Raw genomic sequence first — 20,179 nt, 5'->3', positions numbered from 1 at the left:
AAGTCCCTGGGCATATACTAAATTTCAGCTCGCTTTGCCCAGCTTTGGAAAGTGTGATATACATCCTGCTGTGTTTCACAGGATGGTTTAGTGATACAGAAGCCAAGAAAAGAAGTATTTCCAGAGAAGGGAGTGGGTAACTGCATTGAATGCCGCTGAGAGAACAGAGAAGAGCTCTTTAAATTTGACAGCGTGAGGGGAGTCATGGGTGATCTTTGAAGAGGGGAAAGACATTTGACTGGGAGGACCTAAGGAGAAACAAGAGGTAAAGATAACTCTGGTACTTATTCAATAAAGAATAATAGGAAAGAGGGATGTACCTCAAGAGGATCATGGGAGTCAGGGAAGTGCTCCTAAGAAGGAAAACATCACAGAAGTTTCTGTGCAGATGACAACAATCCAGTGGACATTAATAATGCATTTCCTCTTCTAGGAACTTACGAATATAATCAGAAATGTGAACAAAAAGAAATGTACAAAAATGTTCGTTTTATGTCCATTTAAATTAGTGAAAAAAATGTATAAAAGTGGAAAAGAAGTGTGCCAAACTGCCAACAGCAGTTATCCTTGGTTGATGGAATTATGAATAAGTAGTGATAAAAGTAAGAAGTAAGAAATTATTTTCTCCTTCATTGTTTATTTTCTAAATTTTCAATGTGAGTATATATTTCTCTTAAAATAAATGTAAGAAAAACATTTTCTTTTTAAATATGTGAATATATCAAATCCCCATTAAATATGTTTAGATATTATTCCTCATGATAACATCTAACACAGTCTGATTAAGGAGAAACAAATTCTTATTTGTAGAGAAAGCCAGAAAAGACATATGTCTATAAGAATTTCAAATTTTTTTATATTCTCCATTTCAAGATGAGAATATTTATTTCCAAACCTAGCCTATGACTTTAAAGATGGAAAAATAAAATTTGCAGGTAATATTTATTTTTACAAAAAGAGGGTTGCTTACTTTCTACTAGACCTGCAAGCATTTCATATGAATACGCAGTTCAACCAAATGGATTTAGGTGCATTTACAAAAATTGCATTAGGTGTGCAAATTATGATTGAATAAAATGCGTCATGGTAAGTTAAGTGTGTAAACCAAATGTTTAAGAAATGCTTCTGTTAATATCTTAAGTATAATAACTCTACATGTGCAGGTTGTCCAGTTTAAAACTCATAATTAGAATCTAGTGAAGCAGATGACAAAACAGATGCCTAGAATACAAATGTGTAATTTATCCTTGTATATGATTAATTTATGACCCACTCTGCTTTGAAAATTTTGAAATAAGCCCATACATATTCCAAAAACTCATTTTTATTAAAAGTGGTTTGTTTCACAGACAACACAATTTTATATTTAATTTAATTTTCATTATTATCTTCTGGAACAACTGTTTTTTCCCTGAAATATTAAAGAAGAAAAATGTTTTATTAGGTATACAATTTACAACAACAGCAGGATCTGCTACTTTATTTTTTATGACATTTATTGTCTTGTGTTTTTAAAAATTCACAAGACAGTAAATTCCTTAGTGAACTATTTTTCCCATCTTCAAAGCATTGGTTTTATTTTTGAAATTCTGGTTATGTCCAAGGTTATAACATGTGTCCCTTATTTTTATGAGCACCAATTTCAAGTATCATAGCTAAAAATCAAGTAAATATCTTTATAAAGAAAAGTAAAATCTGAAACATTTCACAAGAAATACACAATAGACTGTGACCTTATTAAGACTGCTTGACTACCAACCACACAGAAGATCTTGTTAAACTTTAATCCCCTTCTTATACCTTTAATAATAATCACAATAATTTTTTGAGCGTTAGGAGGTACACTGTGGCTCTACAGAAACGCTGTCGGCACCTGGAGAGGCCATTTATCTCCACTGTTACTACCCTTCTTTCTTTCTGTGAAGTCTCTAATTTTACTTTATTTTGACATCTCTTCTGATTTTGACACTGACAGTTGGTTTACTGCCTGCTTCTCAACCTCTTTCTTCAATTATGGAACATCTACTCTTGGCAAGGTTTTTTGCCATTGCTTTTACATAGCTGCCTCTGGAAAGTTTTTAAAAATCAGATTATTTCAGGTGCTTTGATAATTGTTGATCAAGGATCCACAAGGATATGTTAAATGTAATGCAATGAAAAGAACATACAATTTGGAGCTGTGAGACCTGGGGTTGATAATCCTTTGTCTGTCACTTAATAGTTATGTGACTATAAATGACCGAGAGCCTTTCTGAACCCTGGTTTCCACATCTTAAAGCGATAAAAATACTTATATCAAGGCTTATAGTGAATGAAGTGCACAAAAGATAAAGTTCTCAAAAGTGCTTTGTACAGTGAAATACTAACGCTATTGTTATTTTAAAACTGTAATGGTTCTGACTTGGTCTTCCTTTACTCCTAGTTGTCTCTGAGGCTTTCCACATCTATAATTGAATCTGCTATTTTCTCTTTGTTAAAATTAAAGTTTATGCTAAAACCTAAATGCAACCATGCTCTGGAGCCCACAAATTAGCACATTATTCTTTCCCAGTTTATCTGTAGGACACACGCATGGTTCTAGGCAGAGGAGCGTGCAATGCAGCACGCTTAACTTTAAACAATGAAACGACAGAGATAAATTAGAAAAGTGCTAGGAAGAGCTGGGAAGAATAAGACCACTTTTCATTTTATTTCAAAGTTCTTTGAGGCTGCTCTAATCATTCTGGTGCAAATCTGTAAACACAATAGGCAATCAATGTTTCAAAATAAAATCATCTGAAGGAACAGACCAAGAGGGCCAGATAACTTAGAGGGCTTTAAAAATCCTAATAACTACGTGTCTTTGCAATCTACAAATGGATTCCAAATAACTGGAGTCATGTACATATACATTATTACAGTAACATACATTATTCCAATTATGCATATAATGAAAGTATTATCTTTACCAAGAAATTACAGAAATTATGCATGCTCTTTAACACAAGTTTGCTAGGTCTAGAAGTGCCGTGTGGATTTTTCCACCATGGAGATCTTTACTGATCTTTTAAAGAACTGCTCATCATTTCTGCATTCATTCTAAAAATAGTCGTTAAATACCTCTCATATATTAGGAAATAAGTATAAACAGTATATAAAACAGCCACTATCCCGCCCCCAATCTCTGTTCTGATTGAACCTCATTAAATATTGTGTCAGATGATAATAAGTTGCAGGGAGAAAAATAAAATCAGGGAGGATAGTGAACTGTGCAGTAGTGGGGGAGAATTTTTGCTTATTTATTTGCTTGTTTGTTTGGCCCTTTAATTAGGGTAGCCAAAAAAATCCCATTTGAATAAAGATGAAGGAAGAAGTGAGGGAGCAGGCCTGGCAGGTCAGGTGGGGAAGCTTCTTCAGGCGTAGGCAGCAGCCAGGGTTAAGATTCCAAGGGTCAGCATGTGCGTCTGGCACGCTTGACCATCAGCAAGGAGATGACTGTCCTGGAGCGGAGTAAGGCGGTGGGAAGGTTGCTGGAGCTGTCAATGTATCCAGTAGGGCTTTACAGAAAATCGTGAAACCATTGGTTTCTCTTCTGAGAGAAAAGATGGGCAGACATGGAGGGCACCAAACAGAGGCCTGACTAAATCTGAACGGGATCGCTCCGGCTGCTGTGTGTGGATACACGGGATGGGGGCAAGTGCAGGAGCCGGGAGACAGGGTTAGGATGCTGCTGTGAGAGGTGATGGAAAGCCTGGACCAGGCTAGTGATGCTAAGATTACCTGAAAATGTCATTGCAAGCATCCAAAATGGTGGCCAGAGAAGAAGGAGATAATTCAATTTAGAAACTCCTGTATTTGTAAGGGCTTCCCTGGTGGCTCAGATGGTAAAGCGTTTGTCTGCAATGCGGGAGACCTGGGTTCAATCCCTGGGTTGGGAAGATCCCCTGGAGAAGGAAATGGCAACCCGCTCCAGTACTCTTGCCTGGAAAATTCCATGGACTGAGGAGCCTGGTAGGCGACAGTCCATGGGGTCGCATAGAGTCAGACACGACTGGGTTACTACCTTGGGGGTATTTGTAAGATAGGAAGAAGAAGAGGAAACCAGATAGTTTCAGAGTTCCCAGAGTCCAGGTCTCTGCTAGACCCTCCACCTAAATTTTGGTTCAGATGTCGAGACTGGTAATGCCACACACACCCTGAGAGGTTATGAAAAAGTTGCTTAAATAATTGAGGTTTCTGGGCAGCAGGGATTAGAGGGGAGGGGATTGGAGGGGAGGCTCATCTCGCAGGTCAAAATGGCCTGAGAGTGGAAGGAAAGGAAACTAACTCAGGGTTTTTATTGTGGTTGAGTGTTGGGACGGTGGTGAGAATTCTAGTGGATGTGCAGAGGTTTGTGTGGTTTGAATTTCCCATTGGATCCACTTGCTCTTTCTTATCAACTTGCCACTTCGTGACACACCAGGGAGAGAAGGGTAAGGATTAAAAGCTGTGGGCAGTCAAACATCAAAATTGGAGTCTGACTCTTTATTATAGCCCCTAACCCAGTTTTAAAGGAGTCGGGTCCTCTAAAAGGTACTTCTCCTCCTGAAGAAGTAATGCCAGAGATAATATAAATATTAGAAAATGATATTTATTGACTCATTCACAATTTCTTGTTTGTGCTTGTAATATATTGTAATTGTAAAAATAAAAAAATACAGAAAAGTATAAAACAGAAATTAAAATTTCCTCATAACCTCATCATCCTAAAATAATTACAGTGATCCTTTTTGTGTATTGCCTTCCTGTATAGATTAGTTTGATTATCAGAAAAATAAATTTAAAAAATAATGACATGAACTTTTTTCTGGTGTACATTGACCCCTTTCCTCAATTAAATCTCTATATAACTGCTGTTCTCAAACCTTTTTTAACTTATAATAAAGTTAACACTACTGTTCAATTTTGCTTACTGTCTCTGGTAATGCTTTCAGCCTATTCTCTTGTTTTTTTAAACATGGCAGAACTGAATCTACTGTATTTTTTAAAAGTCGGCAAATCTATGTTTCTTTGTCAGAGAAGTGTTATTTTTACCAGACGTATTTTTATTTTGCTGTCAAGAATCCACGGGAATTCGAACTTGATCTTTACTATTCAATGCCTCTTGGAAAGTTAAGAATCACCACAGGACCACACACCTCTACACCACTTCACAAAAAATACATTGTATATTTGAAAATCCACAGTCTCTTACCACTTTCATCTTTCAGGTGCTTAAAGAACTTGTCAGATTCAAAGGCAGAACCACGAACTTTTACATTTAAAAGATTTCATGGAAGTTTGGCAATGGTGCTTCTGAAGTCAACTAGAATGGGCACTGCTTACCCCCACTACTCTCATCTTTTCATATGAATTCCTTACTGCTGTTCCTCAGAGCACTTTTCATTGCCACAACGCAGGGACAAATAGGAAAAAGAATCCTGTGTCATGTGTTGCTTGTCATCTACTCTTTCTTGGTCACTTTTTGTTTGTTTGCAGTGTTCCTTTTAGTGAATATCAACCTACATAGTCAGTTCCATGATAAAGCTAGTGGAGTTAGCTCGGTCATAAGGCGAAGATGGCACGGCCTTGCGCTTTGCAAAGAAAACCGTCAAACATATGAAGACCTTCAAAGATTTTGGTTCTCAGGGACTTCCCTGGTGGTCCAGTGTGAAGACTGCACCTTTCAATGTCGGGGTTGTGGGATCAGTCTTTGGTTTGGGAGTTTAGATTCAATATGCCTTGAAGCCAAAAAACCAAAACATGAAACAGAAACAAGATTGTAACAAATTCAGTAAAGACTTTCAAAATGGTCTATGTCAAAGACATCTTAAAAGAAAAAAAAAAAGACCTTGGTTCTCAAGGTGGTCCCAGAAAATCCCCCTGCATACATGCCCCGACGCTTCAGTCATGTCCGACTCTTTGCAACCCCATGGACCATAGCCCACCGGGCTGCTCTGTCCTTGGAATTTTCCAGACAAGTAGAGTGGGTTGCCGTACCCTCCTCCAGGAGATCTTTCTGATCCAGGAATTGAACCTGTGTCTCCTGCATTGCAGACAGATTCTTTACCGCTGAGCCACTGCAAAAGCCCCAGGAAATCACCTTATGGCTTTTCAAAAGAAGGTTGACCTTGGATCATAGAAATATGTGAATGTGTTTCCACTTCACTTACATCAGAGACATTTGTGTAAAGGATACAATATAAGTATATGTAGATAACAAAATTTTTCAGGGGGAAATGCATTTCGGGCTCTTTGTGGAATGATCGAGAAGAGTGTTTTCTGATACTTATGCGGAACATAAAGCCTAGAAGATTTACTGTTGGCCCTTTACAGGAAAGCAGATCCCTGCCCTGCTCATCCACGTTCACACAGAGAAGACTGTTTATGTCAAAGTTTGTTAAAAATTGGTAGTTAATTTGGCATTATAACTATATACATTAATTATAAAAACTAAATTATTGTCAGGTACTGACTCATAAATAGTGAGATTATATTTATTGCAAAAATGTCTAGAAATGGGGAATATCATTCTCGGGCAGGACATTGGAATCACATGGTAAAAAGAAACAAAGCAAGTGACTTTGGAAGAAAGCATGTGGTCTTTTGTTTAACTCATTCTTTGTCATTGTTTTTGTTCAGTCACTCAGTCACATATTGGAGCTTCAAGGCCTTGTTAGTTCCTACACTTGAACTACATTGTGATAAAAACCAGCGTAAGACCTACTTTAATTTTATGAACAGTATTAGGTGAACTTAGCTTGGTGTGATATATACAAAGCTATAAAAATCTACTTGTTCTTTCAAGAAGTTAATATTAACATTATTATTAATAATCGTACTAAGCAGGGGCTGCTGGATCTGAGAATTCATCTTTCACTGGTGTCTTTAAAGCCCATTAATTTGTACTGATATTAAGAAGCAGAAGACATTTTTTTCTTATGTACAAAGAATATTTTGAATTTCCTCTTGTCTTAACTTGATGTAGGCACATGAAAAATCTATATGAAAGGGAAATTCAGATTGGGATTTTATTACAGAAAAATGGAATTTTACAAAAAGAAGTTATGTTAAAATATTTTACTTACAAATTACTCTGTCCTGTGTGAGACACTTAAAAAAAACTTTTAGGTGATTTCTGTGACATATCATATCACATATTTGTGCTCTGTTGCTCAGTTACATCCAATTCTTTGCAAGCCCATGGACTGTAGCCAACCAGACTCCTCTACCCATGGAATTTCCTAGGCAAGAATACTGGAGTGGGTTGCCATTTCCTACTCCAGGGTATCTTCCCGGCCCGGGGATCAAACTTGCCTCTCTTGTGTCTCCTGCACTGGCAGGTGGAGTCTTTACCACTAGTGCCACCTTGGAAGCCCACAGCGTTCCCATAAAAGTGTAGGAGCTATGTGCGTCTTAAAGAAAGGCACGACCCTGTATCTTTCTACTACACACTAACATCTATGACATTTATTTCAAATAATTCTGCCCTTACCCAGAAATTCCGTAAGGAATTAGAAAATACACAGACATAAGTTCCTGTAATATTGCATATTTATCATTTTATTCATATTTATCGGGCTTCCCAGGTAGCTCAAAGTGTAAAGAATCTGCAATGCTGGAGACCTGGGTTTGATCCCTGGGTTGGGAATATCCCCTGGAGAAGGGCATGGCAACCCACTCCAGTATTCTTGCTTGGAGAATCCCATGGACAGAGAAACCTGGCAGGCTCCATTCCATGGGGTTGCAAAGAGTAGGACACGACTGAGCGATTTTCACTTCACTTCACATTTATCATTTAGTATTTGCTTCATAGAATTTCTACTTTAGTGGACACCCTAAGTTTTTTGTCAAGAAACTTTTAAACAGTTTTTCCCATTAATCTTATAAAATTTCTTGGAAAAAGTAGTTTTCTTAAAGATCTTCTTTTTGGACGTCTTCAGGAAAAGTCTACTTTATAGCTTTTACATTTTATAAATCTTTCACGATATAAATTATTCCCACCTTCCTTTTACCTTTGGCAGCACAATATTTCAGAATTTTCTGGAAAGAAAAAGCTTAAGTCATTTCCCATCATTTCTAGGTATAGGATTAAATTAATCTAACAAAATTTAGAGAAGAAACTCTTCCTTTCACGGAGCATTTGTGCTCTTTTCTTTTATTTCCTTTGTACCTGAAATTTATGTGCTCAAAGGGATTTGTAAATCATTTTCGCCATCCACACCACTGATCTCAGACACTGGAAAAACATTTTTGAGTCTTGATTTCCTTTCCTGCAGCATTTTCAGGATGACAGATTATACTAAGATAATTTCGATTAGAATGTAAATTGGATTATCTGGAATTCTATCAAGTATAGTCATTTTCTCCTCTTCACTCTAATATCAAGATTAGTACAGTAATGATGTACTGATTAGTACTGTACTGTACTCATGTACTGATACACTGCAATGAGTAACTGATGCTCCTATTTATTACCCCAACGTACCACACTGTCCTCTGAATCAAGAAGGTTGCCAGTATGGTTTCAGCAGTTATTTTATTTATACTAATCCTTTAAATATGTACAATCTTATTTAACAGAGTCCTGTTAGCCAGATTATTCAATTAACTAGATCAATTCTTTCCTTGCTTTATGTTGGATAACAGAAAGACTGTCAAATTTTAAGTTTGTTGGGTTATTCCACTTTTTCGTTTCCTATATGTAAATCCTCTCTTGCATCTTATTCTCTTTTTTTCTAAGTCAAAGTGTGTTTAAAGTGAATTTTCCAGCAGCTCCGCACTTGCACCACAGCACCTCAGTGCCACTGAAGAAGAACACACAATGCTGCCGACTGGTCTCATTCAATGTATGGCCATAAGTGCAAATACGACCCCGGGATTCCTGGCATCCCTGCTATATTTCTCTAGTCAATTCACTCTCCCACTCTCTAGGATGACTGTTCTTACACTATCTCCTATCTCCCTTGCCTTCTTCTTCTTTTTCATCAGATGACTTTGCCTTTGGTCATCAATCAGAACAGAACTTCCACATCCCTTCCATCCCACATCTACTCAGCTACCTGTGTCTGTCCCCACAGACTTGCTTTCTCACCTGTTACAAATGAAACGCACCAGCTGGGCTCCTACCCAAGGCCAGAGCACCCACGCCTGCCTTGGATTCCATTTACATCCCCTCACAGCCACCCAGGCGCTCTGCTCCTGTATCACCCTTCCCCCCCACCCCCAGATTCCTGAATCCTTCCCTTTGGCAGCCCCACATGCAGAAATTTCTCATTACTGAAAAAGACCCTTCCATACTGCATGACATTCTCTAGCCCCCACCCATTTCTCTGGTCCCTTATGGTTACAGCCCCTATATTGTCACAGCCACTTGCTCCCCTCAGTGTCCCTTGAGCCCACCCCCATGGATGAGACTGCTCTGGGCAAGGCCAGAAACTAGCCTTCCTGTTGCCAATCCAGGTCAGCTTCAGTTCTTACACCTCTGGATCCCTTGGCAGCAATGGATGCAGTTGCTCATCTTGAAATGGCTTTACTCACAGGTTCCATGCCATGCTCACCGGCTGATCCTTCTCCTCTCCTGTGGCTCCTCGGAGTCCCTCCCAGAGTCTCCATGTTGAGGTACATGTTCATTGCATGTCTTCTTTAATCTAATCTCACTTTATCCTATGATTTTATGTACCAACTACATGCTGAAATGGCCAAGGTGGCTCAGTGGTAAAGAATCTGCCTGCAATCCAGGAGACTTGGGTTTGATCTCTGGGTTGGGAAGACGAGGAGGAGGAGGAGAGTATGGACCAAGCTGGAGGAGGGTATGGAAACCCACTCCAGTATTCTTGCCTAGGAAATCCTATGGAGAGAGGAGCCTGGTGGGTTACAGTCCATGAGGTCACAAAGAATCCAACACAACTGAGCGACTAAACAACACAACAATGATATTTCTACCTCCTGTTCTCCCCTGACTGCAGACACCCTTTGAATAACTCCACTTAGATGACTGTCAGGTGCCTGAAACTTGGTATGTCAGAATGAGGACTCTTGCTTCTTCTCCCTCCCCACTCCCAAACTCACTCCTGTCTCTTCCATTTTAGAAGACGGCAACTGGTCCCTCACCTACTCATGTCAAATATTTAGGAGTCCACAGCCCACATCTAGCAAGCATTTCTACTGCAGGCAGTCTTTGGAGATATTGCAGGTTCAATTCCAGACCACTGCAATAAAGTGAATATCACAATAAAGCAAGTCGTAAGAATTTTTTTTGTTTCTCAGCGCATATAAAAGTTATGTGTACACTATATTGAAGTCTATTAAGTGTGTGATGGCACTGCGTCTTTAAAAACAATGTACATACCTTAATTAAAAGATAATGCTGTTGGGGAAAAAAAAGGATGCTGATTGAATTGTGCAACTCAGGGTTGCCACAAACCTCCAATGTATGAAAAATGCAATATCTTCAAATGAGGTATGTCTGTGTCATAAATTCTGAACATTTCTCACCCCAGATTTGCCTCTGTAGGGACCAAGTCCAAGGCTTTGCTAGACCTATTGAGCACTGCTTCTGCCCTTGATCCCTCTGGTCTCTATTCCATGAAGTAGATAGAATAGTCCTATTAAATTATGAATCAGCTCAAGTTCTCCTAGCCCAGAACCCTCCAGTGACTTTTCATCATATTTGTGTGCTGTGTGTTAAATTGCTTCAGTTGTGTCCGACTCTTTGAGACGGTATGAACTGTAGCCTGCCAGTCTCCTCTGTCCATGGGATTCTCCGGGCAAGAATACTGGAGTGGGTCCCGATCCAGGAATCGAACCTGTATCCCTTATGTCTCCTGAACCGGCAGACGACTTCTTTACCACTATCACCACCCAGTTTAAAATAGGGCCAAATACCCCTTGCAGCAATTTGGTCCTGCCTCGCCTCTCTGATTCCTCTTGCTTCCACTCTCCTGTGCTTTTCCTTTTCCCCCCACAGTTCATAAACCTTCTCGTTTCTCCCCAAATGCACCACGTTTGATCCTGCCTCAGTACCTTTCCATTTGGTGTTGCGGCTACCCAGAGCACTCCTTCCTCCAGGTATTTCATGACATGTTCTCTCCCCTTTATTTTTCTTTATATTTTTATCTGCATCTGAAATGATATAGTGTTTTATTTGAACCTTTCAAGGACAGAAACTGTGTCCCTCTTTAGGCAGTGCTATATCCCCACACTTAAAAAAGTGCGAGAAACATGACAGGCACTCAATGAATATTAAAAGATAAAAACTAATCAATGAAATAAGGTATTTAAAATTTTTTTAGTTCTAGTTCCACCTACTTGCGTAGTGGACATTGATTATACTCTTTGAAATGGAGCTTTTGTCACAGGTATGGTTCTAGTTGTCTGCAACTCTGGACCTTTACATAATCTCTCTGATCTCTGTCAATGTCAATATCACCTCTTGAGAGTGGCGTGAATGCCCCGTTGGTTCAGTTGTGTCTGACTCTTAGCAACCCCATGGACTGTAGCCTGCTAGGCTGCTCTGTCCATGGTTTTCCCAGGCAAGAATACTGGAGTGGGTTGCCATTTCCTTCTCCAGGGAATCTTCCCAACCCAGGGATTGAACCTGTGTATCTTGCATTGCAGATGGATTCTTTACCGTTGAGCCACCACGGGAGGCCCCCGTGAGAGTGGTAAGGACTGTAATTACAACAGACCACCTTGTGTTCATCTAAGAGTTTCAAGTCACCCACAGAATAATGTGGAATTTGCGCTGCCTGTATATTTGTTTACCTTTTATTATGAAAATCAGAAAATGTAAAATCATAAAGAAAATAATATAATGAACCCAATTTAATATCACCTAGCTTCAACAATTAATTAATCGTTAAGCTTGTTTCATGTAATGAGTTTTTCAAAAAGTTTGTTTCGGTTTGTTAGCCAAAACTTTTTGGCCAGCTCCGTATCTCAACTTCTTACTTCTCCAGGTTAACTCTGAAACAAATCTAGGCATTATCTCATTTCACCTGCAAAATTTGCATCTCTATTGTGTGGTTACATTAAAAAAAAACACAAAAAACACACTTAACCATAATACTGGTATCACACCTTAAAATTATCAATTTCTTAATATCAACAATTAGTCAATATTCACATTTTTCTCATTTTCTTATAAAAATATTTAACAATGTTTGTTTGAATCAGGTTCCAGAAAAAGTCTGTATTTTTTAATTGTTTGATCTGCCTTTTGTTCCTCGTCAAAGTCCCTGTCTCCTAATTCCCCTCCCCACCCACTCTCTATTTTGCCACTTTTGTGGAAGAAACAAGGCCTTTTTTCCCCTGCAATCTCCTTTCATTCTGGATTTTGCTGATTGTACCTTCCACATTTTTATTCTCACACTCTTGTAAGTGTGGAGATATAGTGTTTCCTATAAATTGCTAAAGTGAAAGTGGAGAGTGAAAAAGTTGGCTTAAAGCTCAACATTCAGAAAACGAAGATCATGGCATCCGGTCCCATCACTTCATGGGAAATAGATGGGGAAACAGTGGAAACAGCGTCAGACTTTATTTTTTGGGGCTCCAAAATTACTGCAGATGGTGATTGCAGCCATGAAATTAAAAGACGCTTACTGCTTGGATGGAAAGTTATGACCAACCTAGATAGCATATTCAAAAGCAGAGATATTACTTTGCCAACAAAGGTCCGTCTAGTCAAGGCTATGGTTTTTCCTGTGGTCATGTATGGATGTGAGAGTTGGACTGTGAAGAAGGCTGAGCGCTGAAGAATTGATGCTTTTGAACTGTGGTGTTGGAGGACTCTTGAGAGTCCCTTGGACTGCAAGGTGATCCAACCAGTCCATTCTGAAGGAGATCAGCCCTGGTTTTTCTTTGGAAGGAATGATGCTAAAGCTGAAACTCCAGTACTTTGGCCACCTCATGTGAAGAGTTGACTCATTGGAAAAGACTCTGAAGCTGGGAAGGATTGGGGGCAGGAGGAGAAGGGGATGACAGAGGATGAGATGGCTGGATGGCATCACTGACTCGATGGACGTGGGTCTGGGTGAACTCCAGGAGTTGGTGATGGACAGGGAGGCCTGGCGTGCTGTGATTCATGGGGTCACAAAGAGTTGGACACGACTGAGCGACTGAAATGAACTGATAAATTGCTAATTATTTGTAGAGCTTTGATCAGAATCAAGTTCAACATAACTTTTAGCAAAACCTCTTCATAGGTAGTATCTACTTCCAGTTGGAAGTAATAGTAATATCTGGATGTTCCTCTTTTAGTGATGCTGTCAGCTGTTAACATACTACTTAGATTAGCAGTTATCGAATTTTTTGCCTTATGAGTATATTACAGTCTTAAAAATTATCAAGGATCCTGCAGAGCTTTTGCTTTTGTGGATTTTACCTACTGATATTTACTATTTTAGAAAGTAAAACAGAGAAAACTTTAAAATATTTCTTTTTTGGGAATTAACTGGCAGTCCAATGGTTAGGACTCCACACTCTCACAGCCAAGGGTCTTGGTTTGATCCCTGGTCAGGGAACTAAAGCCCACAAACTTACAATAGTTATTTGTTTAAAATAACAATAATCAAACATTATATGTTAACATAAATAGCTTTTATGTGGAAAACTCTATTTTCCAAAGCAAAAAATTAGCAAGAAGAGCACTGTTTAATATATTTATTAATCTCTTTTATTAATCTCTTAAGCCAGACTGCTGGCTTCTTCCTTTTGTTTCTGTATTCAATCTGTTGCAATATGTTGCTTTACTTGAAGTACATTAAAAAAAAAATCCATCATCACAAAGATGTGTTGTTAGAAGTGGAAGGATTGTTTTAACACCCTTTTCAGATAATTGTAGATATTTTTCTTGGTACTATATGAAACCTTGATGAACACCTTTAGTCTTCTAAAGATTAGTTGCAATGTGAGATCTAAAACCACATCAGTGAACGTTTCCTATTCAGTTACAGATAGGTTTATCTTCCTTTTTTAGTGGATCTCTCAGCAGGCATGAATTTGTGACAATATTTGGAAAATATACTGATATAGGTAGAACTTCCAAATGTTGACGTATTTCTTTATTCAGTATCAAAGAATCACATTGATTAATAACCACTGGCTATTTTTTAAAAATCTGTCTTAGAAGCTTTCAAGCTCATGGTAACAAACTAAGGTTTCCATAGGGGCCCCAGTTACATGCAGGTTTCCTTTAAGTTAAAGGTTCAAGAGTGTTCAAGAATTTTAGACTGTATATCCCAACAGCAAACTTAAACCAAGTAAGAAGAAAGAGGTGAAAACAAATATATAAAATTAATCTACCTCAAAAAAGAACACCTACAACCTCTCAGTCAATAGGGAGCCAAATAGACCTCAGGAAGTAGCCTCACCAAATCATTTGTCCTAAGACCGGATTGGAAATCAACTGTTAGGTGGGAACAACTAATATTTGTTCAGTTTCTGACACCTGTTCATAAACTGAGTGATTTCACAGTTGTGATTAGGTAAATAACTTGCACTTGTCAGAGATAGCTTTCATCAATATTATTTCACTTGTATTGAGATTATTTTGATTATATCAGTATAACCTAATTTTCAGGTGGCAAGTTAACTTTGCAGATTTAAATGAGAAAAAAAATAAAAGTTACTGCTAAGAGCTTCCTATCATTTAACAAAATAGCTTCACCTATCATCTTTACCTTGCTGCTGCTGCTAAGTCGCTTCAGTCGTGTCCAACTCTGTGAGACCCCATAGATGGCAGCCCACCAAGCTCCCCGGTCCCTGGAATTCTCCAGGCGAGAACATTGGAGTGGGCTGCCATTTCCTTCTCCATGCATGAAAGTGAAAAGTGAAAGTGAAGTCGCTCAGTTGTGTCCGACCCTCAGTGAACCCATGGACTGCAGCCTTCCAGGCTCCTCTGTCCATGGGATTTTCCAGGCAAGAGTACTGGGAGTGGGGTGCCATTGCCTTCTCCATCTTTATCTTAGGAAACACCAAACTAATTCTTTCTTCTGGTTCCTGAGAGCATTTGAAAATATAGAAATTGGGGGGCTTACCAGAATGGTAGAGAATTAGGCTGCAATGCAGAAGACCTGAGTTCGATCCTTGTGTCAGGAAGATCCCCTGGAAGAGAGCATGGCAACCCACTCCAGTATTCTTGCCTGGAGAATCCCATGGACAGAGGAGCCTGGTAGGCTACAGTCCATGGGGTCACAGAGAGTCAGACACAACTGAGCAACTGAACAGCAGGAGAGTGGACCAGAGATAAGAGTATAAGATTGTTAAAAAAACATATCTCATTTTATTTTCTATCTCTATTAATCTCTTGCTTGGCTCTTTCTGTTAGTGATCTCCAGGTCTCTGACTTTTTGAACATTTTTTTTTTTTTTTACCCTTTGTTCCTTCCTTAAAGAAAGAAAGGCCTGTTATAATAGTAATGAATTATCTAATGGAATCCTGCTGCTGCTCCCTACTGCTCCATGTCTCTCCTCCTTTCATATACGTGTTGTCACGCACAAGTATAATGTATACGGCTCAGACATATTAACAGACATCCCCGCCCACCCTGCCCCCAGTTAAGTTGCCAACCCAACGCCTGACTCCCAGCCACTGAACAGATTGCCTGTTACATCACTCAAGTCCATTATTCTTTTTTCTCCCTATGGCATATGCTCCTCCTAGATGCTTTTCAGCTCGTAGTTTAAACAGAGGCAAGACATATTCTGCATTTGAAGATTAATATTATATATCCTTGACTTTTACAAGCCTAGACACCCTGGGGACTGACATTTAATAGATGTTAATGGAATTTAATTTTTACACACCCTATGTGTGAACATTTATCTTCAAAAAAAAAAATGGTGTGAAACCTCATGAAACCTTATGTGGCACCAAGAAAATTTCACAACAAATTATTTTTCATTCTATATCCTTAAATCAAGTTACAGAGCCTGAGCAAAGTAGAAAAGCTGTCTTCTGAGATTTAGAATTTAAAACTTGAATATAATTATCATTAATTTATTACACTGAGTATCAACAGGCATTTTGCCAGTTATTACCATTACAAAACAGTTCAAAAGAATGCCTAAAAAGAAACATTTAGAAACTTTGTCTAAGATAGGTTAAAAAAGAAAACCTATTTTATCCTTGACTTTCATCAGGTGAGGGGTCCTCTCTCAGCATCATAAATGTTTTGGACATTTTCTTAAAAAGAAATTCTAATAAAGCAATACCACTTGAGAATACTTGTAAAATTATAGGTACTTGACAATGTGTGTTGAGTAAATTAATTTGGTGTTCTAAGGCTGTGCCTAGAAGCATAATAGCCACTTGTATTTTTTAAAGTACATTGTTGTCTGGATGTAGAATAGTTTAATTACAAATTTTGGCTAATGTAATGATTCATGGAATTTGAATAATTAATTAAAGATAGAAGAAAATATCACCTTCGTAATCTTAATTCATGAACCCACATACAAAAAAACAAAAAACTATGGGTTTATTCTCTACATATTTAGAATGCTGAAATCTCTCCAGTTCCAATTAATGAAAAAAAACTCTTCTCTTTTTGCTTCAGTGCCTGGCACTGAAGTGCCTACTTAATAAACATTTGATGAGTAAATGAATGATTTTGACAGTAGCCAGGCGCTTACAGCAAAATGAGGTAATGCAGGGCATTGTGAAGAACAGGGGAGGAAACAGATCTGGGTTCCTGTCCTAGATCTGTCACCAACCAGGGGCGTGACCTTAGGTAAGTGACTTGACTTTCAGAGCCTCAACTTCCTTCATGTAAACATGGATGCTTGAGATGACCTTGAAAGGCCTTCTAGCTCCAAAAAACTACAGTTCTAAATCTTTCAAATTGCCTGTTTTACTTTGGATTTTAGCCTTGTGTCTCTCCCTCCCCTTAAACCTACAAAACTTTTGTATTTGAGATTACACATAGTTGCCTTTGGAACTAAATCTATTTAGAGAGGTTCAATATGCCAAGGCAAGCAGAAGAAAGAGCCTTGAGGGCTCACACATAAAAGGCTTGAGCAAGTGCAGGAAAGGAGAGAGGTTACTAGAAGTATCTGGAAAGTGTTGTTTGGACTAGTGAAGACTCCACATAGCAGGCTTTCTCTAGAGGTAATAGTAAGTTTTATTTATGACTGATTAGCAAGTGATTAATTTAGAAAAGGCTTCCCTTCCAAAGAGAGTACCAGGATGCTTTATTTCCTAATTGGATACTGACTTGCCCATAAATAAAGGGAGAATCACTGCCGCCGGCTGGGGAGACACTTTGACGTAGCAGGTTTGTTCTTGTCTCTGCCCTGATTTACTGTATGACCTTGGGCAAGTCATTTATCTTTCCCCAAACCAGTTTCCCTAATTATAAAATGGAAATAAAAACACTGCTGCCCTTCTCTAAGGATTAATGAGCAAGGTGAACATCTCTCAACTCACAGAGGGGAAAAGGCTGTAGATAAGCAAGCAAAGAACCCCTTGGTAACACTGTTGGATTTTTCATACAACTGGGGAAAGGAAAAAAAAAAATCACAGCAGTACAACATGGACCTTTCACTTTCCCACTCTAAAAACAAAATGCATTCCCTTATTACAACCAGTCAGATGTTTTCTGCATGTTCTCTAGAAGCTTCCTGGCTGAACACAAGCACTGAATCAATGCCTCCGGAGTTCTAACCCTCGCTCTCCTGTGAACAGTGGTGACATCTTGGGTGGGAGGAACAGGGATTCTTTTAGCTGCCTCCCTTTCTTCTGTAGGATGTTGTTGTTGTTTGTCACTAAGTCATGTCTTGCTCTTTTGTGACCCTGGTGTACTAGGGCCCACTAGGCTCCTCTGTCCGTGGGATTTTTCCCGCAAGAATACTGGAGAGGGTTGCCATTTCCTTCTCCAGAGGCTCTTCCCATCTCAGGGATCGAAGCACTGTCTCCTGGAAGATTATTTACCACCGAGCAACCAGGGAAGCCCCATACTGTATAATAATAGGATATTTGCCATATATACAGAGAAATGTGTAGGTTCCTGGCATATAGGAAGTTCCAAAGAAATATCTGATATAACTTCTTTTCTCAGCAGCATTATTCAAAGTGCTGGAATATTTGCCTCCTACAAGTCAAAGGTCCTTATAAAACAGTGTCTGGGTACAACGGTGAATCTGATGCAAAAAATAAACATTCATATTTTAAAAGGGGGCCAGGAACTAGTATAAAACCTTGAAGATACTTCTTTCGCTGAACTAAATCAAGTTTGGGGTAACTTATGGCACCCCACTCCAGTACTCTTGCCTGGAAAATCCCATGGACGGAGGAGCCTGGTAGGCTGCAGTCCATGGGGTCGCTAGGAGTCGGACAAGACTGAACAACTTCACTTTCATTTTTCACTTTCATGCATTGCAGAAGGAAATGGCAACCCACTCCAGTGTTCTTGCCTGGAGAATCCCAGGGACGGGGGAGCCTAGTGGGCTGCCCTCGGGTCGCACAGAGTCGGACACGACTGAAGCGACTTAGCAGCAGCAGCAGAACACCTTAAAATTCAGTCACGCTATCGCTAGGGGGCACTGTGAGTCCGCCTTGGAGCGAGAGAGGAGGTGAGCCGCGAGGGGCGGAAAGGACTTAGTGATTCCAGCGCCGAAGCGCGCAGAAGACTAGCATCCTAACAGAGCCGACGACTCCAGAGTCGAGCTCCGGAAGGGATGACCCGGGTGACCCAGAGGGGATGGGGAAGGGCTGCTTGCAGCCCCACGGCACTCCGCGCTCGATTTCCCACCTCCCACCAGGTTCCTTCCAGGCAGATCCTTCCTGGCAACTGTTCTTAATCTGCTAGTCCCGAGGCTTGGGAACCCGGGTCATCCTCTTCTCTCCGCCCCCAAATATAGGGAATATTTTGGGTGCAATTAGGTGCGTTAGTTTCCCGCCTCAAAGGGCAAAAGCTATTTGATTCTTTAAGGGGTCTATATCCCCAAAGGGGTTACACTCTTCTGATTTAGGTAAAGCGGACCTTCTCCCCGCCCTAAAGACCAAATGTGCAGATCTGGAAACGACACTGAAATCATCGTGGTCCACCTCCAGGGTCGGGGCTAGTGGCTGGAACGTCCCCACGGAGACTCCAGGAGAAATGTCCAGTTCAGGTCCTGAAATGGCTCAGGTGCGTAGCTGAATCGCCCATCCCCGAAAAGAGAGGAGACAGTGACCTTGCCCACCGAGTACTTAGACCCAAATTTCCCGAGCCCAAGAAGAGGTCAAGACACTCAAGGAAACTCGGGCGAGGTACTCGGGCTGTTCAACCTGCTTCTCGGGTCCCCACCCCAGGGGCCTGTTCAGGTATTGAGCACGAAAGAGACAAATCGGTAGATTTCGTTCTTCCCAAGAGAGAAAGTGTGGCGGGCGGAGGTCCGCGCGTCTCCTCTAACGCGAGCTGGGTGGTGGTGTATCGAGGTCCACGCGATCCCGGGGCGGGAGGCGTGCGCTCTGCTGCCCAGGCTCCGGGACTGAACACCTCGAAGAGCCGTCCCTGGAGGACAGAGCCACTCGGGGAGGTCGGGCAGGATGCTGGGTGGTGGCGGTGGGACCGGAAGGAAAGCGTAGTGGACACGAGGGTGAGAGGACCCGGTGGGGGACCGCAAGGGATGCGCCAGCGGAGGGAAAGCACAACCCAACCCAAACTTTCGCGGACCCCGGGGTCTAGGAAGCGCGAGCCAGGCAGAACCACCAGCCTCTCCCACCGCCCGGTGCGCCCAGCTGTAGCGAAGAGGGGCCCAGCGCAGCGCGGGCTGGAAACGGGCGGTCCCCGCGTCGCGCCCACTCGCCGAGCCAACGCGCCGCTGCTCCCGGCGCTGAGCGGCGGTCCACCTGAGAAGCCGGACCGCGGGGCTCCGGCCTGCGCGCGGGCTCGGACGAAAGGGGAAATCCAACACGGATCGGGAAACCAGAGTGGAAACTTGACCTCACAGCCTCGCCCCGCCGGGGGAAGTGCCCTTGGGCGGCCGGCGAGCGCTCAGGCTGGAGTCAGGCTCGGGAAGAAGTGAGCGCAGAGATTTTCACGGGCTAGAGAAAACGGATTAAAAAGACACGTAAAAAGCCATCCAAGGCGGCCGCTGGAGCCCGGCAGTTTGGAAGACCACCCCCTTTCCCGCTAGGAGGACAACCGTGACTCGCACTCGCCGAGACCAGGCGCTCCTGGGCGGCCTCGGGTCTGCGC

Source organism: Bison bison, unplaced genomic scaffold (genome assembly GCF_000754665.1).
Source record: "Bison bison bison isolate TAMUID 2011002044 unplaced genomic scaffold, Bison_UMD1.0 scf7180017864483, whole genome shotgun sequence".
Taxonomy (NCBI): domain Eukaryota; kingdom Metazoa; phylum Chordata; class Mammalia; order Artiodactyla; family Bovidae; genus Bison; species Bison bison.
Note: the sequence above shows the minus strand (reverse complement) of the source record.